The sequence below is a fragment of the Podarcis cretensis genome (assembly GCF_951804945.1).
Source record: "Podarcis cretensis genome assembly, chromosome: 5".
Taxonomy (NCBI): Eukaryota; Metazoa; Chordata; class Lepidosauria; order Squamata; family Lacertidae; genus Podarcis; species Podarcis cretensis.
In genome coordinates this window covers 27,916,449-27,936,554 of record NC_137174.1, presented here as the reverse complement: position 1 = coordinate 27,936,554, position 20,106 = coordinate 27,916,449, and the positions used below count along the sequence as shown (strand labels likewise).

The following is a 20,106-nucleotide window of genomic DNA, read 5'->3' as shown; positions in this document are numbered from 1 at the left end:
CTGCATATCAGAACTAATATACTCACAGTTTTCTTCTTTGCCAGCACTCTCTGCCCTTCCTGCAGATTCAAATATTGTGTCATACAACAACTTCCTTATTTCTCCCTCTAAGCCCAGCCAGTCTCTTATATAACATCCACACCATATATTTATTTATTCACAGTATTTATAGCCCACTCTTCATTGAATGTTTGCAGTACCAGAGTGAGGAACTAAGTAATAAAAATAAACAAAAACAATATGCAAAAATTACAAAATCAAACAAACAGGTCCAAAAAACAACTTAACAATGTTGCCATAAGGTAAACAAGCAAAACCACAGCAACAAAATTAATATTTCCAATTTAACAAAATTCCTAGGTAAAAACAAACAAAACATTCATATAGATTAAATAACCAATGACTTTAGCAACAGTCCCCCCCCATCTTTCACCTATAGCAGCCCACTCTGTGTCAACAGACTCTTTCTTGCTTTTGAGTAATTTAACATCTTTCACCTCCATATATTCAAAGTACATGGCTCCCCCGCAAAGAATTCTGGGAACTATATTTTGTTAAGAGGGCTGGGAACTGTAGCTCTGGGGCAAACTACAGTTTCCATTATTTTGGGGAAGCTATGTGCTTTAAATGGTGCAGATGTTATCCTAATTCTTTCATTCCCTCAATTTATCTTTGAATTAATGAAGAGTCTCTACCTTGGGAATTCACAGATCACACATCGAATCACAGAATTGTAGAGTTGGAAGGGATCATGATGGTCATCTAATCCAACGCCCTGCAATGTACAAATCTCAACCAGATCAAACATGACAGATGGCCATCCAACCTCTGCTTTAAAACCTCAAAGGAAGGAGAGTCCAGCACCTCCTGTCAAACAGCTCTTACAGTCAGAAAGTTCTTCCTGATGTTTAGTCAGAATCTCTTTGTAACATGAATCCACTGTTTCAGGTCTTACCCCCCAGAGCAGGAGAAAACAAGCTTGCTCTACCCTCCATGATATTTGAAGATGGCTATCATATCTCTACTCAATCTCCTCTTTATCAGGCTCAACATAACCAATTCCCTCAACTGTTATTCATAAAGTTTGGTTCCCAGACCCTTTATCTTGGCCATTATTTCTGCCAGTTTTTCTATGCCGCCTCCCCTCCCCAGCCTTACACAACAATAATGTTTAGAGGATTTCCCCCTAAGCCTAATTGTCACATGTGTTTTGTGGGGGGTGATGGTTTTTGTTGGGATGGCAGCTGGGAAGCGAAGGGTTAACCCCGCTTCCTGTGCGCTGCTATCCTGATGAAAACCAGCTCCCCCCCACCCTTCCAAATGTGGAAATCAGACTTCTAAAAAGAGCTCCCATTGGCACTACTAGATTGAGTCTAGAAACTACTTTTTCTGTGGTTTGTTTGGCCTCTCTGTCAATAAATAACAGAGAAGAGGGAAGTAGGGGAGAAATCAAATACAGAGTCAGTTAATCATAGAAGAATGCATAGTGTAGAGATTTTGTGAGGGCTGAATGTATCCTTGGTGCAATATCTGTAAATTAAAAGAGTATATCTGGGAGATATACCACAACTTCAAAGATAACTCAGTCAACTTGGAAACTCCCACACATGCATGTTATTATCTTACTTGTGACATACAATACTTCCCGTATATCACAAGCATGCAATCCACACTTTGTTATCCTCTTCATTCATTGAGGATTTTAATCTGAAGTCACAATGAGTTGGCTATATTAAAACCATTCGCAATACGTACTGCTCTGGCAACCTGCACAGGAAAATGAGCTGACATAGAGAATCACAGGAGAACATTGTGATTGTGAGATCTTGGACTCTTTGTCTTGCCTTTAGTTTCAAAAGCCCTGTAAGATAATCATGTCCACCTCTAATAATTTAAAAGCTTTCCTGGATTAAAATTAAAACAGCAATAATTGATCGGGGGGTGGGAGGAGAGAGATTTTGATGGGGAGGGTGAGCAAGCAAGGTTCAAGGTTCTTGGATACATTCAAAATTAAACTGCCAAAAAGGGATTCTGGTGGGAGATGGACACTGACATTGTATAATTATACAAGTTGTATAAAAGTGCTTTAAATTTATAGGGAGAATAAAATAAGCCCTTAATTAGCAGCACATATCAGTTATAAATGCTTTACCCTTTAAAAACAAAACAGATACCTGGTGTATAGACCCACTTAAATATATAGATCCACTTAAATATTTACAAAAAGTAATCAGAAACATAGCAGTGGGGGGGGGGCGCAGAGGCAAAAGTGGACAGAGCAATAAATGTGAATCTTACCTTTGTCTGGTAAGCTAGTTCCTTCACACTCACATATCCCTCTCTATCCTCTCAGCGAGCATGAAGTATTGGCAGAGTTCAGGGACTCCTTCAAGCCAGGCAAAAGCACTCAGCGATGGTGTGGCTCAGGGCTGGTGAGCGGTGTTGCTCAAGAGGAGTTGTGACCTGGGAAGAATACCCAGAAACAGATAGAGAGGGCCACATTTGGGCCCCTGGGACTGAGATTTCCCATGCATGCCTTTGTGGCACTCCTGCAGTTGTTCAGTGAGGGCTACTAGTCTCTTGACCAACTGACTGCATATATTGGAACACTATAAAGAAGAGAAGCTATTCTTCTCGTGACCCTGCGCAATTGTTTAGGTCATTTGAGGAGGCCCTGCTACATGTCCTCCCACCAGTTGTCAGGATCATGTAGCAGGAATTTCTCTGTTGCCTGTGCCTAGGTTGTGGAATACCCTGCCTTGGGAAAGTCATCTTTTTTTACTCCCTGATGGAAGTTCTGCATGAAGCTGAAGGCTCTATTGTTCTGGATAGGTGATTTCGATCTGGTTTTTGCCTGATTCCCCACTGCAAAACACAATCTTCTTTTGCTATTGCTGGGCTGATAACTGACACCACTACTGGACTTTATTTCAGACCTTCAGCTGCATGACATAGCCTAGAGTCATAAAGGCTAATCTGACCAATCAGATGACTCTCAATGATGACACAGTGGAGCATCAGTTGTTGCCACGGAAATACAATCAAACAGAGCATCACCCTTAAGGCAACTTTGAGGTGGGGCAGTGCTATTAGGACTTAGCCATAAAGGCAGGCTAGTGGCTGAACATCTTCCCTTCATCTTCAACTCAAGAGTGACCCCTAGATAAGGAGGGCTGTCCATCTTCAAATTCTGCATTATCCTTGAGGGAACGAAATAACATATCCAAAAAGTCTACCTCAGACAGGACCTGAAGAACTGTCCCAGATCAATCAATTTAGAAATGTGAGTAAGCCTACAGTTATTTCTTTCTTGCTTTAGAAATGGAGTTCTGGTTCTTTTAGAAATACTTTGAGTACTACCAGCAGAGTGGTTTCTTTTGTGTAAATATTACATGTAACTTAGCAAATTAATAATTAAAAATAAGTAACTCTTGAAGGGAAACCAGGGAATATCAAGACTATTTTGAGGATTTATATGAAAACCAACACTGCAATCCTATACACAGTAACATGGGAGCAAGACCCGCTGAACTCAGTAGGGCTTTCTCTGTGTGGATATGAGTGAACATTTAAAAACAAACTTAACTAAGCCACATTTTCTGAAAGAAGATGTAAACCAAAACACAGCCATCCTTCATAATTCACTTTTCTCCTAATTTTGCAATGCTGTTGTCCAGCCACTTAATGTGTACAGAAATTCTTCTACAATATGAGTTGGATTCCCATCAGTCTCCACGAACATGGCCAACAGTCAATAATATGAATTTTTCAAAAAATACAATTTCCCTTCGAAGCAGATATTAGAAACAAAGAAAAGTGAATAGATGCATCTGTGCTAGAGCATTGCATTTTTACTGAGTTATTATCCCACATAATATTATCCCACTTTTCTTTTTTCCATTCCCAAGGCAGAAGGCAGAGTTGGACCAGATACTAATTTGGGTTGCAAAAAAAAACCATGGTGGTAACTAAAGCTTTCACCATACACCAAGTCCCTTTGGGATATAGTGTTAAATGAAAAAATATGTGTACATTTTGGAAATCTAAAAACTGAGTAGGAGGAAATGTTTGCTGTTCTAGCTTTATTGGGATCTTAAAAGTCAGTTGGAAGCCAGTGAACAGGAAGTGGGGAAGCCTTTCTATTAACAAAGCTGGATATTAATTTGAAAGTGTGCTAGATAGCTAGTCAGTTGAAGCCAAATAAGCTGATGCTTAGTGTTGTCCCTTTCTTACAATAATGTCTCATTGTGCCCTCTCCCTTAATTATGTCTCATGATAATTCAAAGCTGAGAGGAATTTTGCCAATAGGTGTGCTTTTAGAAAGCTAGTGGTGTAATAGCTAAAGTTGCAAACGTAACCTCACTTAACTTGTAGTAAGCCCCATTGAATCCAATAGGACTTACTTCTGAATAGACATTGTTAGGATGGTGCCATAAGAGCGTGAGGTGGACACCCTCTGGCTGAAGGTCTAGATCAATGTTTCCCATACTTGGGTCTCCAGCTGTTTTTGAACTACAATTCCCTTCATCCCTGACCACTAGTCCTGCTAGCTTGGGATGATGGAAGTTGTTGTCCAAAAACAGCTGGAGACCCAAGTTTGGGAAACACTGGCCTGGATTCTTTGCTATGTTGATTCAGCATTCAGTCCATCCAACAACATCAGTTTACAGAAGGAGACTCCTTGTCTCCTCCTGCACCCACTTGCACCCTTGGAAGGTTTCTATGGAAGCTAAGGTGTGGGGAGAGTCCTGAACAATACAGGATGGAGTTCATGAGAGGTGCATGAGGAAGGAGGGTACAGGCAGTTTTCCTTCTGTGAGCTTCCTTTGCTTAACTTATTTAAGATGCAAGCAAATCTCACAAACCACTTCCTGGAAAGTCAACTATTTCCTTAGTTCTCAGCCTTCTGTATGGATACTCAGCAAGTAATTATGGAGGACTGTCTCAGAGGGATGAGATTAAAAATGTATGTGAAGTACTAAGAACAGAAGAAGTGTCCTCCTGGTGGTGAGTCTCTTGAGTCCAGTCTCCAGTCTCACCAATGGTCAGGCGGGTCATTTCCAGGCAACCTCTTTACTGAGCATTCATCCTGGTTCATTTGCATAAAGTTGGTGGGAAAGATTAGACAATGTTGGCTATTCACTAAGCATTCATTGTGATTTGTTTTGGGGGAGGTCATACAATGTTGCATCAAGCAAATATTATTCCAGACTTCTCAGCCCTTTCCTTGTTGTCAGAAATCTGACGATGGGGCAGGTTAGGTTTGTTGCACAAGAGAACCAAATCAAGTTTTAATTGCACAACCTGAATTTGCTGGCATATATTTGAATCCCACCCCCAAACAGCGATAGTCTGGAAGCGCCCCCAGATGCCCCCAGGAAACCCAGAAGCAATCACCAAAATTCTCTTTTGCACCACCATCTATGATTCAGAGATATACTGCCTCAGTACATGGTGTTTCTTGTCAACCGTGCTTGGAAATGCATTGTATACATGTTAAGTGTTCTGCTAAAAAGATTAGTTCCTGTTGCAAGCGTGGGGGACCTTAGCACCCCAACCCCAACTCAGTGTCTGGAGAACTACAAGTTCCACATCCCTGTTCTGTTGCCCCAATAATCTCTACACATCTTCATGCGGGGCTGAAGAAATAAAGATATCCAAGGAAGCAATAAGGAATTCCACAGAAAGAAAAGGCCAGTTGCTCTGGACATTGTCGGCTTGTCATCATCAGCTCAGAAGTGAGCGCATCACTGCCTGCTTTTCAGAGGGATGGTTGGTAACTGCAAGGCCTGCCAAACAGCGAGATACTTAAGCACCAAGTGTGGTGGTGACAAGCTGACATTCCCCAGAGTAAGTGTGAAGGCTCATGGTAGTGCCCACGGCTAAAAGACAGGCTGTAGTTCTACCAAAATAATGGTTATCCTAAATGTCAGTCATAAAGACAGCTCAGGGTACACATGCAAAAATAAAGGTTGCTGGGTGTTGCTCTCTTAAATGGGGACACACGCTCTATCTATCTATCTATCTATCTATCTATCTATCTATCTATCATCTATGTTTTGTTTGATTGTAATAAGTGGTTTACAAAAAAAATCAACATAAACCAGTTAATTTCCATTCCTCTCACCAAACCTTTCTTTGGCAGGTCTGCTTAATCCTGAAGTCTCTATGTCCAAGCCATTTGTGCTACAGATGAACACAGGTTTCACTTGAATTCTTCTTGACCATATTCACTCTTTCTTGACCTGTATGTAGCACAAAGACTCCATTATTTTCAAATCTATCTATCATCTATCTATCTATCATCTATCTATCTATCTATCTATCTATCTATCTATCTATCTATCTATCATCTATCTATCTCTATCATTCATCTTTTGCTTGATTGTAATAAGTGGTTTTGAGTGCTCACGGGAAGGACAGATCCTGAAGCTTAGGCTCCAATATTTTGGCCACCTCATGAGAAGAGAAGACTCCCTGGAAAAGACCCTGATGTTGGGAAAGATTGAGGGCACAAGGAGAAGGGAATGACAGAGGACAAGATGGTTGGACAGTGTTGCTGAGGCTACGAACATGAGTTTGACCAAACTGTGGGAAGCAGTGGAAGACAGGAGTGCCTAGTGTGCTCTGGTTCATGGGGGTCACAAAGAGTCGGACACGACTAAACGACTAAACAACAACAACAACAAGTGGTTTACAAAAGAATCAACATAAAACAGTTAAAAACAGATACATAAAACATTCAAAAGATAATTAAAATCAACCGCAGGCTTCAAGCTTTCAGTAAGCTTCAATAGGACAATATGCTACTTGGAAAACACATGGTCCCAAACCTGCATTTGCCAAGGTAATCTGAATACTTGGGTAGGGCAACTTTTGAAGGAGAAAATTGGAAGATGGGGGGGGGGGGAGAGGAGTGCTTCATTCTTCCTTTGTGTATTGAATAACTCCTGAAAATCCTTTCCAACGTTGGTTTTCACAGTCCCAGCGGCTGACTTGCAGGTAGGTGGGCAGGTTAAAAAAAAAAAAGTGGTGGTAGAGCAGGGAAGAACTAGCATGTTTAATTAGTCCTAGACTCACTCTCCCAAGACTCATTCCCAGCACCCCCTCTCTACTGGAAATATCACCTCACAATTTCTGCATTAGTGCTGCAAGAGAAATACAGAAACCGGAACTCTGTGTTCATCTTATAAAATGGGAGTTCTGCCCTTAGCTTCCCTTAAATGTGATTTTTTTTTCATTTTAAATGCAGGATTCTGTACATTTCCCATGCTGGTTGGATTAAACATATTCTTAAACTTTTCAGATCTGGGGAAGTCCTAGAGCATACAAACTATGATTAGAATTCCAGTTTATGGAAGATCATTGACTGCCAGGCTTTATTGAAAACCTGATGACTCAAAATGAGCTGGAAAGGCTGTGGGCTGGTTTTCTTTTTTTTTTTTTTCTTTTTAGTTGGGCATAGCATACAACAGTTTGGGAAGAAGAGAGGGAGCAATAAGGGGAAATAAAGTACCTGTTTATTTGGTAACTTGTAGTAATGGAGCATTATTGAATAATCACCCATGTAAAAAATTCCTTGCTGGGGAAAGCTAGTCCACCAGAAAAAAAGTATAGCCTTCTGTTTATTATGCTAGTGTACTATGTTCAATTTTAAAAACAGCAACAACAAAAACCCTTATGGGAATATCTGATCATGCAACACATACCTTCTTCACCTCTTTGGCTGTGCCAGAATTTTCTCACTCTGACTTGGCTTTGTGACATCATCATGTTGTCGAGTTTGATTGACTGCATGTTGTTATTGCAAAGCCAAGTCAGAGCAAGGGCAATGCTTTCAGAATCTGCATATCTGCTTCTAAGTTCTAAGCAAAAGCGAGGGTGGGAAGGTTTTAACAGGAATTTCAAAGGAAGCAGAAAGGGTTTCAACATATGAAGTGGTTCAGTCATCCAAGGGTAATACTGCAAAAAACTTCTGAATGTGTAGTTGCTGAAAAAGTTGAATATAAGTTGAAGAGAATCAGATTAGACAGGCGCATATTTTATAAGCACCTTTCAGGCAATATGGAGATGACTGTGATCTACCCTAATAAAACATCTGGAGTTCTTTCACCTCAACCTTTAAGAAGTGGTTTGTAGCTTCTCAGCTCCTATTATCCTAGAACAAAGAGATCTTGATGAACTACCATTGTTGTGAACAAATTCTCTTTTCGCTTGTAATGGCGTCCTGTGTAAATGCCACTTTCTTTTGGAAATAATTGCTAGCGAATGACTGAAAACAATGGCTTCCTTTTGCAGTTCTTATGGAGATGTGAAACGGTGATATCACTTCATAACTAGGAACATGATGAATTGTTTCCTTGAGGTTTATGAATCACTTCTTTGGTTGTGACCTCCATAATAGACTACAAACCAAATGCCAACTTCAGAAATAACCGTTTTGGCTGTTACCATTACTCAGAAACAAGCACCATAGCTTACATTTATTGGCTAATAATGTGGAAAACCCAAACGTTTAACAGAAAATAAATAAATAGGTTAGGTAGGAGATTCTGCCAATCTAAGACACAGAGATTTTCAGAGACCCATTTGAATGTTTGTGTCAGACCAGTGACTTCCTGAATAACTTCCTCCTGAGTTTTCCTGGTGTAATGGGAGTATTGCAGGACGGGGGGAACTGCACACATTACAGAGGAATGCACAAATTTGTCACTGAGTGTGTGTTCTACAGGGATATGTAGCTCATTGTGAATCCCTGATGAATGTACCTTAATTATATACTGCACACAGGTAGGTTTGCACTTTGCTATTGTAGGAATACACTTGCAGCATCTAGGGTGCATGGCTTGCATTGCAAACTTGCACTGCAAACTTTTTTGATGCAAAAGGGGGAGTTTTGGAGATGTGGCTTAAAAGTTCCAAAGAGAATTTCCCCTTCTTCATCTAAGTGGCTTTTTAGCTTTATTTTTTCCTCTGTCTTTAGCTGTGCTAGAATGATGGTGAAAAGTTTTGTTCTTACTCTGATTTGGCTCTGTGACATCAGGTAGTCTAGGCATAGTCAACATGGTGCCCTGTAGATGTTGTTGGACTACAACTCCCATCATCCCTGACCACTGGCCATGCTGGCTGGGGCTGATGGAAGTTGGAGTTCAACAATATCAGGATGGCATCATGTTGGCTACCTCTGACTAGTCAGATCTTATTTACTATGTAGGGTCACCATCGCAAAGCCAAGTCAGAGAGAGGGTAGTGCTTGCTGCCTTCGCTCTACTGCTGTGCAGACACAGGAAAATAATTTTCCTGATCAATAATATGGCGTATTGACACTGTCACTACCAAGGCTAAGATGGATGGCCATTTCATCCCTGTTTCCACCTCACCCCCCCCAAAAAAAATAATCACCGAAACTTTCTTCAGCTTAGATGTAGTATACGTAAAAGCTGGCAGAAGAAGCAAAATATAGAGCAATGTGATTATAGCCACAAAAGAAAAACAAATCTGAGCAACAAGCAATGCCAAGGGCTGGCAATGTTGTGCTGTGGTATTTGGAGAAATGAAGCTATCAGTCTAGTCAGGAAAATCCACTTGTCTTGAACTGCTAGCATTGTGGTTGGTTGAGGGACTGAAATAAAACACGCACTTTCACAATTGTCTGCATATGCTATCTGGTCTTTACTCAACATGTATTTTGAGATTAGGGTGCTCAAAATTCTCTTGGAAATGTAAGGGGTTTGTTTGTCAGACTTGCCCAGTGTCAAACAATCAATCTGCAGTTGAATTGATATTAAAACAAATGTGGTTACTTTCCTTTCAAATATTGGTGGGCATGACTCAGACCGTGGAGGAGAAGCTGAGGTCAGGCCAGAAGCAGGATGTGGCCACATGTACAGATACACACACACACATACAGTATATATATAGATCTCACTGGGCCAGATAGGAAAGAAGCCTGATCTGGAGAAGCTTCTAGCAACAGTTCACAAATTTTAATTAATTATTTTTTTGATTTTTTTATTATTATTAAAAGAACTGTCTCACACGGTTAGCTGTGCTTTAGAATTGTTTTCATACCAAACCACAACATATAAGGTTTATTCACCAGAATTAAATAGGTGACTCTCAGTACTCATTTATCATTTACAAAAGAAAAACTCAAACTGAAATAATTTTGGTAATTCAGGTATCCAAATTGCTTGCAGCAGTTGTAGGATGACAGCAGTTCTGTCTGAAGTTTGGTTGATCCTACCCTGTGCTGAGGGGGTGGGGGGAACAGGAAAATTCATGATAGAAAGATACACGCTTATAGCAAATCTCAGTGGATGAAAGAATACAGCATACAGCAAGGACGAAGAATGTGTTGTAAACCACACTGTGATCCTTGGATGAGGGGTGGCATAGAATTTCAATAACTAATTAACCAGCCAACTAACTAACCAACCAACCAACCAACTAACTAACTAACTAATAGTCATATCTCATCATCCCTTTGCCAGGGATGCTGGTCTCCAATAACACCTGAAGGACCACAGCTTTCTCATCCCTGGAAGAAGACCTCAGTTTGTGATATTGCTGACTGCTGCAGCTCTTGTTTCTTTTCTTTCACCCCTTTCTCTTGTTCAGTCTCTTCTCCCCCCCCTTCTGCCTACTGAAGTTTTTATAAAATTGGTGGATCATTTCCTAACTATGCAGTAGATCTGAAGGCTCAAATGGCTGTTTGAAAGGTCTGTGTTGTTTGTTCGTTGTTGTTTTCCCAGCAACTGTCATCAGTCAAACATTGTGTTGTTCCAGCAGCACTTCTCATTTAGCCGGGAGGAATAGCTTTAGGATTGCTAAGTGTCTGGAGGGTGTTGGCTACTAAGACATGTTTTTTAAGCAGGCCATAATAGTTTCTACAGCTGTTAACAGTTCCTAGAAGAAAGGCCGCATTATTCGTCTGTGTTTAAAATGTGCATGACTGGCATTGCACAGAAGTCAGATTGGGAGAATGTCATACCCCCCCCCCCTTTTCTAATTTATGTTTTGTGAAACTTGGCCAGGAAAGACTTCAATAACTAGAGAAATTCTTTTCAATCAACATGTGGTACATTGTATTGTTATAATTGCTCAGACCTCACCATGAAAGTTGTCTTTGTATGTGTAGATGTACAATCTGTACTGTTTTGTTTTTTATTTATTCTGCATTCTTTGTTCTAATGTGTGTTCTTCTTCTTCTTTTCCTTCCAGGCCAGAAAGATTGTTATTGAGCTCTGCACAAAGCTGAAATAATGCTGTGTGTTAAAAAATGTGAAGAATTTGAAAAAGTTATAAAAATTTATAAGTTGGCTTGACGCTGAGGAAATTTCTGCATATTTTAATATAAATAGGTAATGCAAATATTTGTTCTGTGCGTTCAGAGATGCTCTCTGTTTTCCAAAAGTACTGGTATTTAGTTCTGATTCCGATAAAGCAGTTGCAGTTCATTTTCGCTGTTGATTAATGACCAAAATAAATGTCATTCCAAACGGCATAGCACTGATATGGTTAATTGCATAAAGTACAGCAGTGAAGTGCAAAACAGGGAATAGTATCAATGTGCAAACAGATTCGCTGTGTACAATTGACATCTACCAATGTTAGGGCCGGCACTATGAAGGCTTAAGAGACAGCAGCTTGAGAGCAGTACACTTAAAAGGACACCTGCAGTGCTACATGAACCCTACATGAATCAGCAGAGCAGCCCAGAGTCCTCAGTGCCATCAAAGAGAAACCCAGAATGCACTTGCAGATTTCACAGAGATGCCCTGGCCTCATTTAGTTACGGTGGTAAAAGTTCTTGAGCTGACTTAAATGAATGGAAACCGTCCCATAGAATTCATGACAATTTGCACTCATGATGGTATTGAGACTGTTATACTGTTTGCATCTGTCAATGTTTCAGGGCGGACTTACTGCTCATTGCAGGTCCCTTAGCTTTCTTCTGAAATCTTGTGATTTTTTCATAGCGCATGTATTCCAGGTATGGTTTTCCCTCCACTTTGATTGTACTATAGTGCAGGAGTAAAACCTCCACATGGCAACAATGCAGTAACACTAGAGAAGCATAACTACCATATTGGCCTGGATATAAGCCTCACTTTCCCCCCAAATTCTGACCGTGAAAAGTTAAAGTGCTGCTTATATTCACGACTGTACAGTATACAGCCAGGAGCGTCGGGCAAACAGCGGCAGGAGCGTGGCAAAGGGGCACCCACCCTGTATGTATTCCCCGTCCTCTCCCCCAAAGTCGGGAAGTGAGAGAGCGAGGAAGGGGAAAGGCCGCCGGCAACGCAGCAGTGCAGCTCCCCCCGCCCACCCCCAGTATGCAGCCAGGAGCAGCGAGGAACAGAGCGGCTTATATTCGGGTACTTTTTCTTTTTTTCTCCCCCCCTCCAATTTTAAAGGTGCAGCTTATGTTCAGGTGCAGCTTATATTCGGGCCAATACAGTAATACATTGGAATGGTGTGTGGACAGTCTGGTATAAATCCACCACGATTGTGCTGTTATTGCATCAATCATAGAAACAGAATTGTAGAGCTGCACCCCTTGCCGGTGCATTTTCATTATAGATATATCAGTAGACAAGCAGGACATTGGTGATGCACATTGACACAGCAGCTATAAAAATGGAGAGCCATTAAGCAGAAATCATAGCTGATTTAAGAGGTACGCAAGTAAAAACGTAATGGGAGCTAGATCTGGAATGAGGAAGTAGCAGTTGTGAGTAAACACGACAAGAGACAGTATAGATCTGGGCCACAATTTCTCAGGAAATAATGTTCTGATAACTTTTCTGGGAATTTTCTTAGTCACCTCTTGAATGTTTTTGAATATACTAGGACAATAATACCACCACCACCTTTTGCTGTCCATAAATGTGGTGAAGAATTTTGAGAATTTGTTTTGTGCAAATCTGAGGGACTCTTCTCTGATTGAAGAGTGCCAAGAATAGTTACATGCACAACTGGAAAAGAAATGGAAGCTTTGAGAAAGCAATGGGCAAGGAAATGGGAGTAGCAGAAAGTGACAACTGAATCCACTCTTCTAAAAACAATGAAACAAATCTCTCCCTTGAAGGGTAACACTGTGACCTCAAGTGGACTACTCTGGAGCTCAATTTCCCCAAAGAGGGCCAGGCCACCCATGTGGCAAGGTGATGTGAGTGCCTCAGGCAGCAAGATCCACAGGGGCAGCAGATCTGAGATATGAAGAACTACAGAAGGGAGAAAGGGGAAGTCCTGTTGTGCAAGCAGAAGTCTGTTCCACTGGTAGACAGACATAGATATCACCCAGTATCACCTAGTTTGTTCGTGCTAAGCCACGGTTTAATAAACAATTGCTTCTTAAACCATGACTTAGTGTAACTCTGGTTTGTTTATTGCCACCAAATCCATGGCTTACAAACCTTGGTTTGTTTTAAGTTTTTAACTATGGCTTGGCATTATGTGTGAACACAAGCAGCCTTCCTTAACCATGGTTTGTTTGGCCACTCTATTGCAGATGCTTGCCAAGCTACAAAGGCAAGAACAGATGGAAAACAAACATAATTTGGAGAAGCAAGCTATGGTTTGTTGATCATCCATTAGACAACTCATGGTTAAGCATGGCTTAGAATAATGTGAGGACCAGGCTAAAGTCTCAGGACTGGGAGATCAGACAGCCTAGAATCCTAGAACTGTGGAGCTGGAAGGGACCCAAAGGATCATGGGAACTTGTGCCATTAAACAACTGTTTTATTCTGTTACTAATACATATTCCACACCCTTTTTCCTGGCTTCATAATTAAGTGTGCACATTTCCTTCCACCTCATTTGATTCTTTTTTCATTTGTTGGGGTTTTAGTCCTTTGTCATTTCCTAGTAGCGAGTTAGCGATTGAGTGGGCTGGTTTGTTGGTCTTGTGGCTGGAGAAGTTCATCACATTCTTGAAATGGAAAAAAAGTTCTGTTAACAGTAACATAAAAGAGAACTTCTCTCCAGCAGTGAAAAAGGAGAAGGAAACGGTTACTAGGACTAGAGTGATTTTCTTTTCTAAATTTGTCTCTTCCTCGGAAATGTCCCTACAATTCTTTCAATATAATACACACACACCCCAAGCTAAGCTTATTTCTGATCTTAGAGTCCGGCAGTGACGTGGGGTAGGGATTGAAGCAAAGGACATTCCATTGCAGATTTCCCTGCCCCCCTAAATGGAAGGCAGTGAGGGGGGGGGCAGGAAACGTGCAATGAGATAAGATCACATCACCATTTTGGCTTACTAAATGTTACAAAAGAGAGCAGAAGAATAGAAGTGGGGGCACAGGTTGCAGTAGTCGCATATCAGCCACCATGTGTTGTTCCAGCATTAGGCTTCAGGTTGAGATCCAATGCTTCTAGATCATGATGCACGTACATCTTCCAAAAAACTACAAGATGCCTAGAAATGCCACCAGCTTGTGATCGGATCCTGTACTGCTATAAATGCTAACACAGTGTTTCCCACAGTGGGTGATACTGCCCCCTGGGAGGTGCTGGAACAATTTGGTGGGTGGTAGTAGCAGCCTCTGGTGAAATTGGGGGGTACCGAATAAAAATAAGGAGGCAGTGGAAGCATAAAGAAATAAGAGAAGAGAAGAAAATTTTGAAAAACTGTTTGTACGTGTTTCATCTGCTGTATAATGACGCTTACCGATGTAATGTGGAGTTAAAGTCGTAGTGATTACTTTATTTTCCAAATAAACACACAAAGTGCAAGTTAAAACCAATCAGTGGTCAAGTCCGCTGACACAAATTTGTCACTGCATCGTTTGTGTTTGCTCACTTAGAGAAGGTAGATTTCCGGGGGGGGCACTGAGTACTTTTTTTTCCTGAAAAGGGGACAGTACAGTAGGCCAACTAAGTTTAGGAACCTCTGTGCTAACACATCACAATGAGAAGTAACAGTCAACCTTAGCTAAGCTACAGCAGTTGTAAAACTGCAGTTGAAGTGGGTGCTGAGCAGCACCGTGCATTTTCAAAACCGAATGATGTAAGTTTGATTGTGTACAAAATACAAAATTAGGCACGTCCCTCTGATACAGGTCTGGCCTTTTTTGAAGCATCTCATGTACCATGTATCCTTGTTTGTACGGTGTCTGTTAAGCATCATTCGCTGTAATGCGTAAATGATGAAACCCCAGGGAGAGTTTAATAGTGAAATGCAGAGTCGACACTGAATTGCAGTCATGGAAAATGGCATCGCTGATTCAGTAACAAGCAAAAAAAAAATACCTACACTGTGTCTTCCGCATAAGCTACTGAAATAGGTGGGGTGATTGGAAAACATCAACAGAGTAATCAGCTGTCTCTTTCTATTTTGATGACAATGGGATGCAGGGACTGTCCCTTTCTTGAGCTTCTCTGGTTGGGTAGCCAGCCATATTCAACTAACTGTGATATTCACCCCATTTCTTCAACCGGCAAAAAATTCCAGGCGTGCAGCACTTACCCAAGTTTGATTTCCTTTGGTACGAAGTCACTGGGGATGTCTTATTGTTTTGTAATTGAGTATCATTTGAGAGGGACGCGGGTGGCGCTGTGGGTAAAAGCCTCAGCGCCTAGGGCTTGCCGATCGAAAGGTCGGCGGTTCGAATCCCTGCGGCGGGGTGCGCTCCCGCTGCTCGGTCCCAGCGCCTGCCAACCTAGCAGTTCGAAAGCACCTCCGGGTGCAAGTAGATAAATAGGGACCGCTTACCAGCGGGAAGGTAAACGGCGTTTCCGTGTGCGGCTCTGGCTCGACAGATGCAGCTTTGTCACGCTGGCCACGTGACCCAGAAGTGTCTCCGGACAGCGCTGGCCCCTGGCCTCTTAAGTGAGATGGGCGCACAACCCCAGAGTCTGTCAAGACTGGCCCGTACGGGCAGGGGTACCTTTACCTTTACCTTTATCATTTGAGCACAGTTGGAGACACAGCTTAAACAATCCAACAGGCAGCCAAAGACAGCCAGCAACACCCTCAGATGCTTCCACAGAGCCCAAACGTAGTTTTCTGTTTCTCTGCCTCACTCAGAATTGTGATAGTTCTTCACATGCAGGTACTTAGACATCATTTTTAGCTGGGAGTGAGGAAAGTCTTCCTCCTGCCCCTTCTGATTCATTTCTTAGCCATTCAGGGGGGAAACTACCTAACCATCAGTTCATATGGGAACACATGTCAGGGCTTTGAACGTTTTTGTCAAGCCCAGAGCAGAGATGGAAAGCCTGTGGCCAGCTCCATATATTGTTACACACACACACACACACACACACACCATCATCAGCCTGAGACAGCATGGCCATTGATCAGGGATGATAGGGGTTTGTAGTCCACCAACACCTAGAAACAAAGGTTTCACCTCTCTGCCTTAGCTTGGATAGCTCAGCTGGTAGAACATCTCAGGGTTGTGTGTTCAAGCCCCATGTTGGGCAAAAGATTGCTGCATTGCAGAGGGTTGACATAGATGGCCCTCGGGGTCCCTTCCAACTCTCCAATCCTGTGATTCTGTGAACTCACATTGATAATACTGCTTACAAAAACCTGATAGGAAACCCACAGTGGTACAAAATAAACATGGGTTATATGTTATACACTAGCAAAAGGCCTGTCACTAGGATGGATGAACCTGTCTGGAAACAGTGTTTCTATATTGCAAGAACCCTTGGGTCTGTAGGTGTGCAATGTGCAGGATGCGCTCTCTCTCTCTCTCTCTCTCTCTCTCTCTCACACACACACACACACACACCCTGAACTACACACGCCAAGCCATTGCGCCAGCATTGGAACACAGCACTGTTCCCAAGTGTTGCAGTTTAATTTTCCTTATAGGACTGAAGGGCAGCAATTCACATAAAGGGTGAGTGTAAAAGGCCAGAGTGGAACTGTACTTGGGGAAGCCATTAGCTTGGAACTAAATCTGCTCTCTTTCCCTGGTAACCCCAGCTACAGAAGATCAAACTTGCTCCCCAGTAGCAATTGGTAGGGCACCACCAGCACTCATCTGACCTCCTGTCACCTATGTCACTGCAGCTCACTGGGAGGTGGGCAGGGGAAGGCAAGGGGGCAGCGAGGTGGGTGCTGTGCAAATGCCCTGGCAAGAGCACTGCTGGTGCATTTGCAACTTGCCAACCTCACCTCTGGGCAACTAGCCCCCCCCCACTACTGCTGCTCCCATCTCATGACCAAGGAGGATCAGAGGCTTTGTGGGGTCCAGTAGAAGACCTATGGGGCACCACTGCACCTGTGGGTGCCATGCTGGTGACCCCCTAATTTAAGGCCCACACCAGAACTAGGATACCTGCAAAGTTCTAAACATGAGATGACGGCACCACACCAAACATCTGGGTTGTGGAGAGTGGGGTGAGGTGTGTGTGAGAGGCTGGGGTGCAAACGGGGTCTGAGAGGACTGTATCACTTCAGTTGTGTAAGCCTGTGAGATGCTGACCACTACTGTCAAATTTCTGCTGCTGGTGCCTAATCAGATAATATCTACTGTGGGTCAACAGCTAGAGGTTCCAGAAAATAATTTATCCCTCCCCAATCTGGGTCAAGCCTTAGAGCCATTTGTCTGAATCTGGGCTGGCTTGCTTTGCCATAGTTATGCTGTTTCCAATCTGATGGTATTTTGATCTCAGGGAGAGATCAATTGCATTTTTATGCCTTTAAAATACCATCCTTTTTTTGAAAATTTTACTTTTGCTGCAGCATTGCCCTCAGGACTTTGAGACAGAAGTCCATGACCCTTCACAGAAAAGTGAGCAGGGGACTTTCCAAATGCAGCAAAACTAGCTTACCACCTTGATAAAGCCCCCAACTGCCCCTCGCCTTATACAAGGGCACTTGTAGCAGCCTGTGAACCATATCAAAATAAAGAACTATAACTATAAAAGAATTCAAAAAATAAATCATAAAGTAACCTGAGTTCTGAAAAATAGCATCAGCTAACGTCCGCCAGTGCACAAACTTTCCTAAGCAGGAAGGTTTTTTGGGTTTTGTTTACCAGTATCATAAAGATCCCTGATGCGCTAGGAAGAGGCTGGCCAATTAGGGAGCTGGTGTCCCTGAAGGCTGAGGCCAAACCATCTGCTTCCTTCTTTCTCCATTGTCCCCTTTGGTTGCCCCCTCGTCTCTTGAGTCATCCTGAGTGAGAAAGTTGCTCATTCCTCTTACAACACCAAGGATCGACACACCATCGCCTCAGTTCCTTCTCCTTCTGCCCCATAGCGAATGACTAATGCCTGTGTGATTGAGTAGCAGTCAACCAGTTGGCCTGGCAAAAATGTCTGAAAGTTTTCAGAATTAGAATCACTTTCCATCATGTGCCAAACAAGCCAAGAACAAGGCTTGTGATTGTGTTACAGCGATGCTACTGCTCTCTGGACCATGCAGGGGCAGATTTAGGGCTGCGTGTGTGGTGTGCATGAACTGGGCACTGAGCCAAGGGCACACCGGGATGTGTCTCAGCCCGGTAAGTGAGGTGCTGGGCTTTGGGAAGGAGGCATGAGACTCTGGCAGGGTCCTGGAGTCCTCCCATCTCCTTCCAAAAGCCTAGTTAGTACTTTCCAACTTTGGGATAGTTCTAGGAGCCTGGTGCCTCTTTCCCAAAGCATAGGTCAGCAAACTTTTTCAGCCAGTCCACTGTCCCTCAGACCTTGTGGGGGGCCAGACTATTTTTTTTTGGGGGGGGGATGAACGAATTCCTATGCCCCACAAATAACCCAGACATGCATTTTAAATAAACGGACACATTCTATTCATGTAAAAATACACTGATTCCTGGACCGTCCACAGGATGGATTTAGAAGGCGATTGGGCCAGATCCGGCCCCCGGGCCTTAGTTTGCCTACCCATGGCATAGGGCTCCTTACCCTCCTTTGGGAAGGCAGAGCGAGGGCTGGGGAAGGGTGCAAATTTTGGTTTTGCACAGGGTGCCATAGTACCTACTGGCCCATGCATTCTAGGTGAGGATGGTTGAAGTAATGTGAAAGCAGGTTACAGTACTGTATAGGATCCTGCTTTAGTAGGACCCAGCATTGCTGGGCCAGACCGTCTTCAGGCTGCCAGGATTATGATCTTCGAAAAGATCAGAATTACCGGTATGCTACGGTGATTCTAATCCCTGTTAGTGAGTGTGGCTATCTCAGGACAAGCATGCATTATGTACTAGTGGCAATGGCATAGCCATTTCAGATTTGAAAATAAGGGGTCAGCAGCCTCACCTGTCCCGGGGACAGTCTACAGAATATCTAACAATCTGGGATAGCAGCGGGAAGCAGCGGGAAACGGCGCGGGAATAAGGGAATTTCCTGCAAAAAAAGGGAAGGTTGACAGCTATGGGCAATGGCATCTGGCTAGGCGAAGGTGAGACAAAAACCTGTCGTTCAAAGAATTCTGGGAGGTGCTTGTTTGAGTAGCACACAGAATATACCAGCCCCTTAATTTTAGCTCAGTCGTGCTTGAGTCATCTTTGCTGCGTGGGAGAGGTGTGAAGATTCGCTCTAATAGGGGGGAAACACTGCAGTCAATGGTTTCACTGCCTAATGCAATTAATTTCAAAATAGGAGTCAGAGAGGTGGGTGATGCTTAATGCTACTACAGCAGCACAGTTACTTGGGAGCAAGTACCACTGGAATCCGTGAGATCTACTCCCAAGTCAAGGGAGACCGGATCTGCGACACTGTACAGATTAGTATGGTGCTCTTTTAAGTGGCTATGCCTCATGGTTGGGGCAGGATGTGGAATGAGGCCTCTTCTCTTCCAAAGCTCAAAGGAAACTGGGTGGAGATGATCACACTATCTTGGGCCTGCTGGTCCCAGATGTTCAGAAACCATGAGTCAGGCCTCAAAACTGTGAGATGAAACATTTGTTGTCAAGAATAGGACTGTTGCCTCTGCACTGTCTAATTGATTGTGTGGTGGGCTTGCACTAGGGGGATCTGGGTTTGAAAACTCACTCTGACATAATGTTGCCAAATAATGAGTTTTTTTTTTAAAAAAATATGTGCTTCGTAGGTGGAGCCAGGGGCAGCTTTGATTGGTCAGGGATAGACCATGTTAGGCTCGGGCAGCATAGGGGTTTTGTGATGACATTGTTTCTT

The 20,106-nt window shown here is 42.8% G+C and overlaps 1 long non-coding RNA gene across 2 annotated transcripts; it reads left to right on the top strand.

Annotated features, from left to right (window-relative positions):
• Window positions 1-269: 269 nt before the first annotated feature.
• Window positions 270-12,937, top strand: LOC307215987. 2 transcript variants are annotated; one of them, XR_013838847.1, is made up of 4 exons: window positions 270-3,283; window positions 6,146-6,247; window positions 11,224-11,363; window positions 12,856-12,937. It is a non-coding gene; the product is annotated as an uncharacterized lncRNA (long non-coding RNA). The 2 variants fall into 2 exon arrangements; XR_013838846.1 differs by lacking the exon at window positions 6,146-6,247.
• Window positions 12,938-20,106: the final 7,169 nt, after the last annotated feature.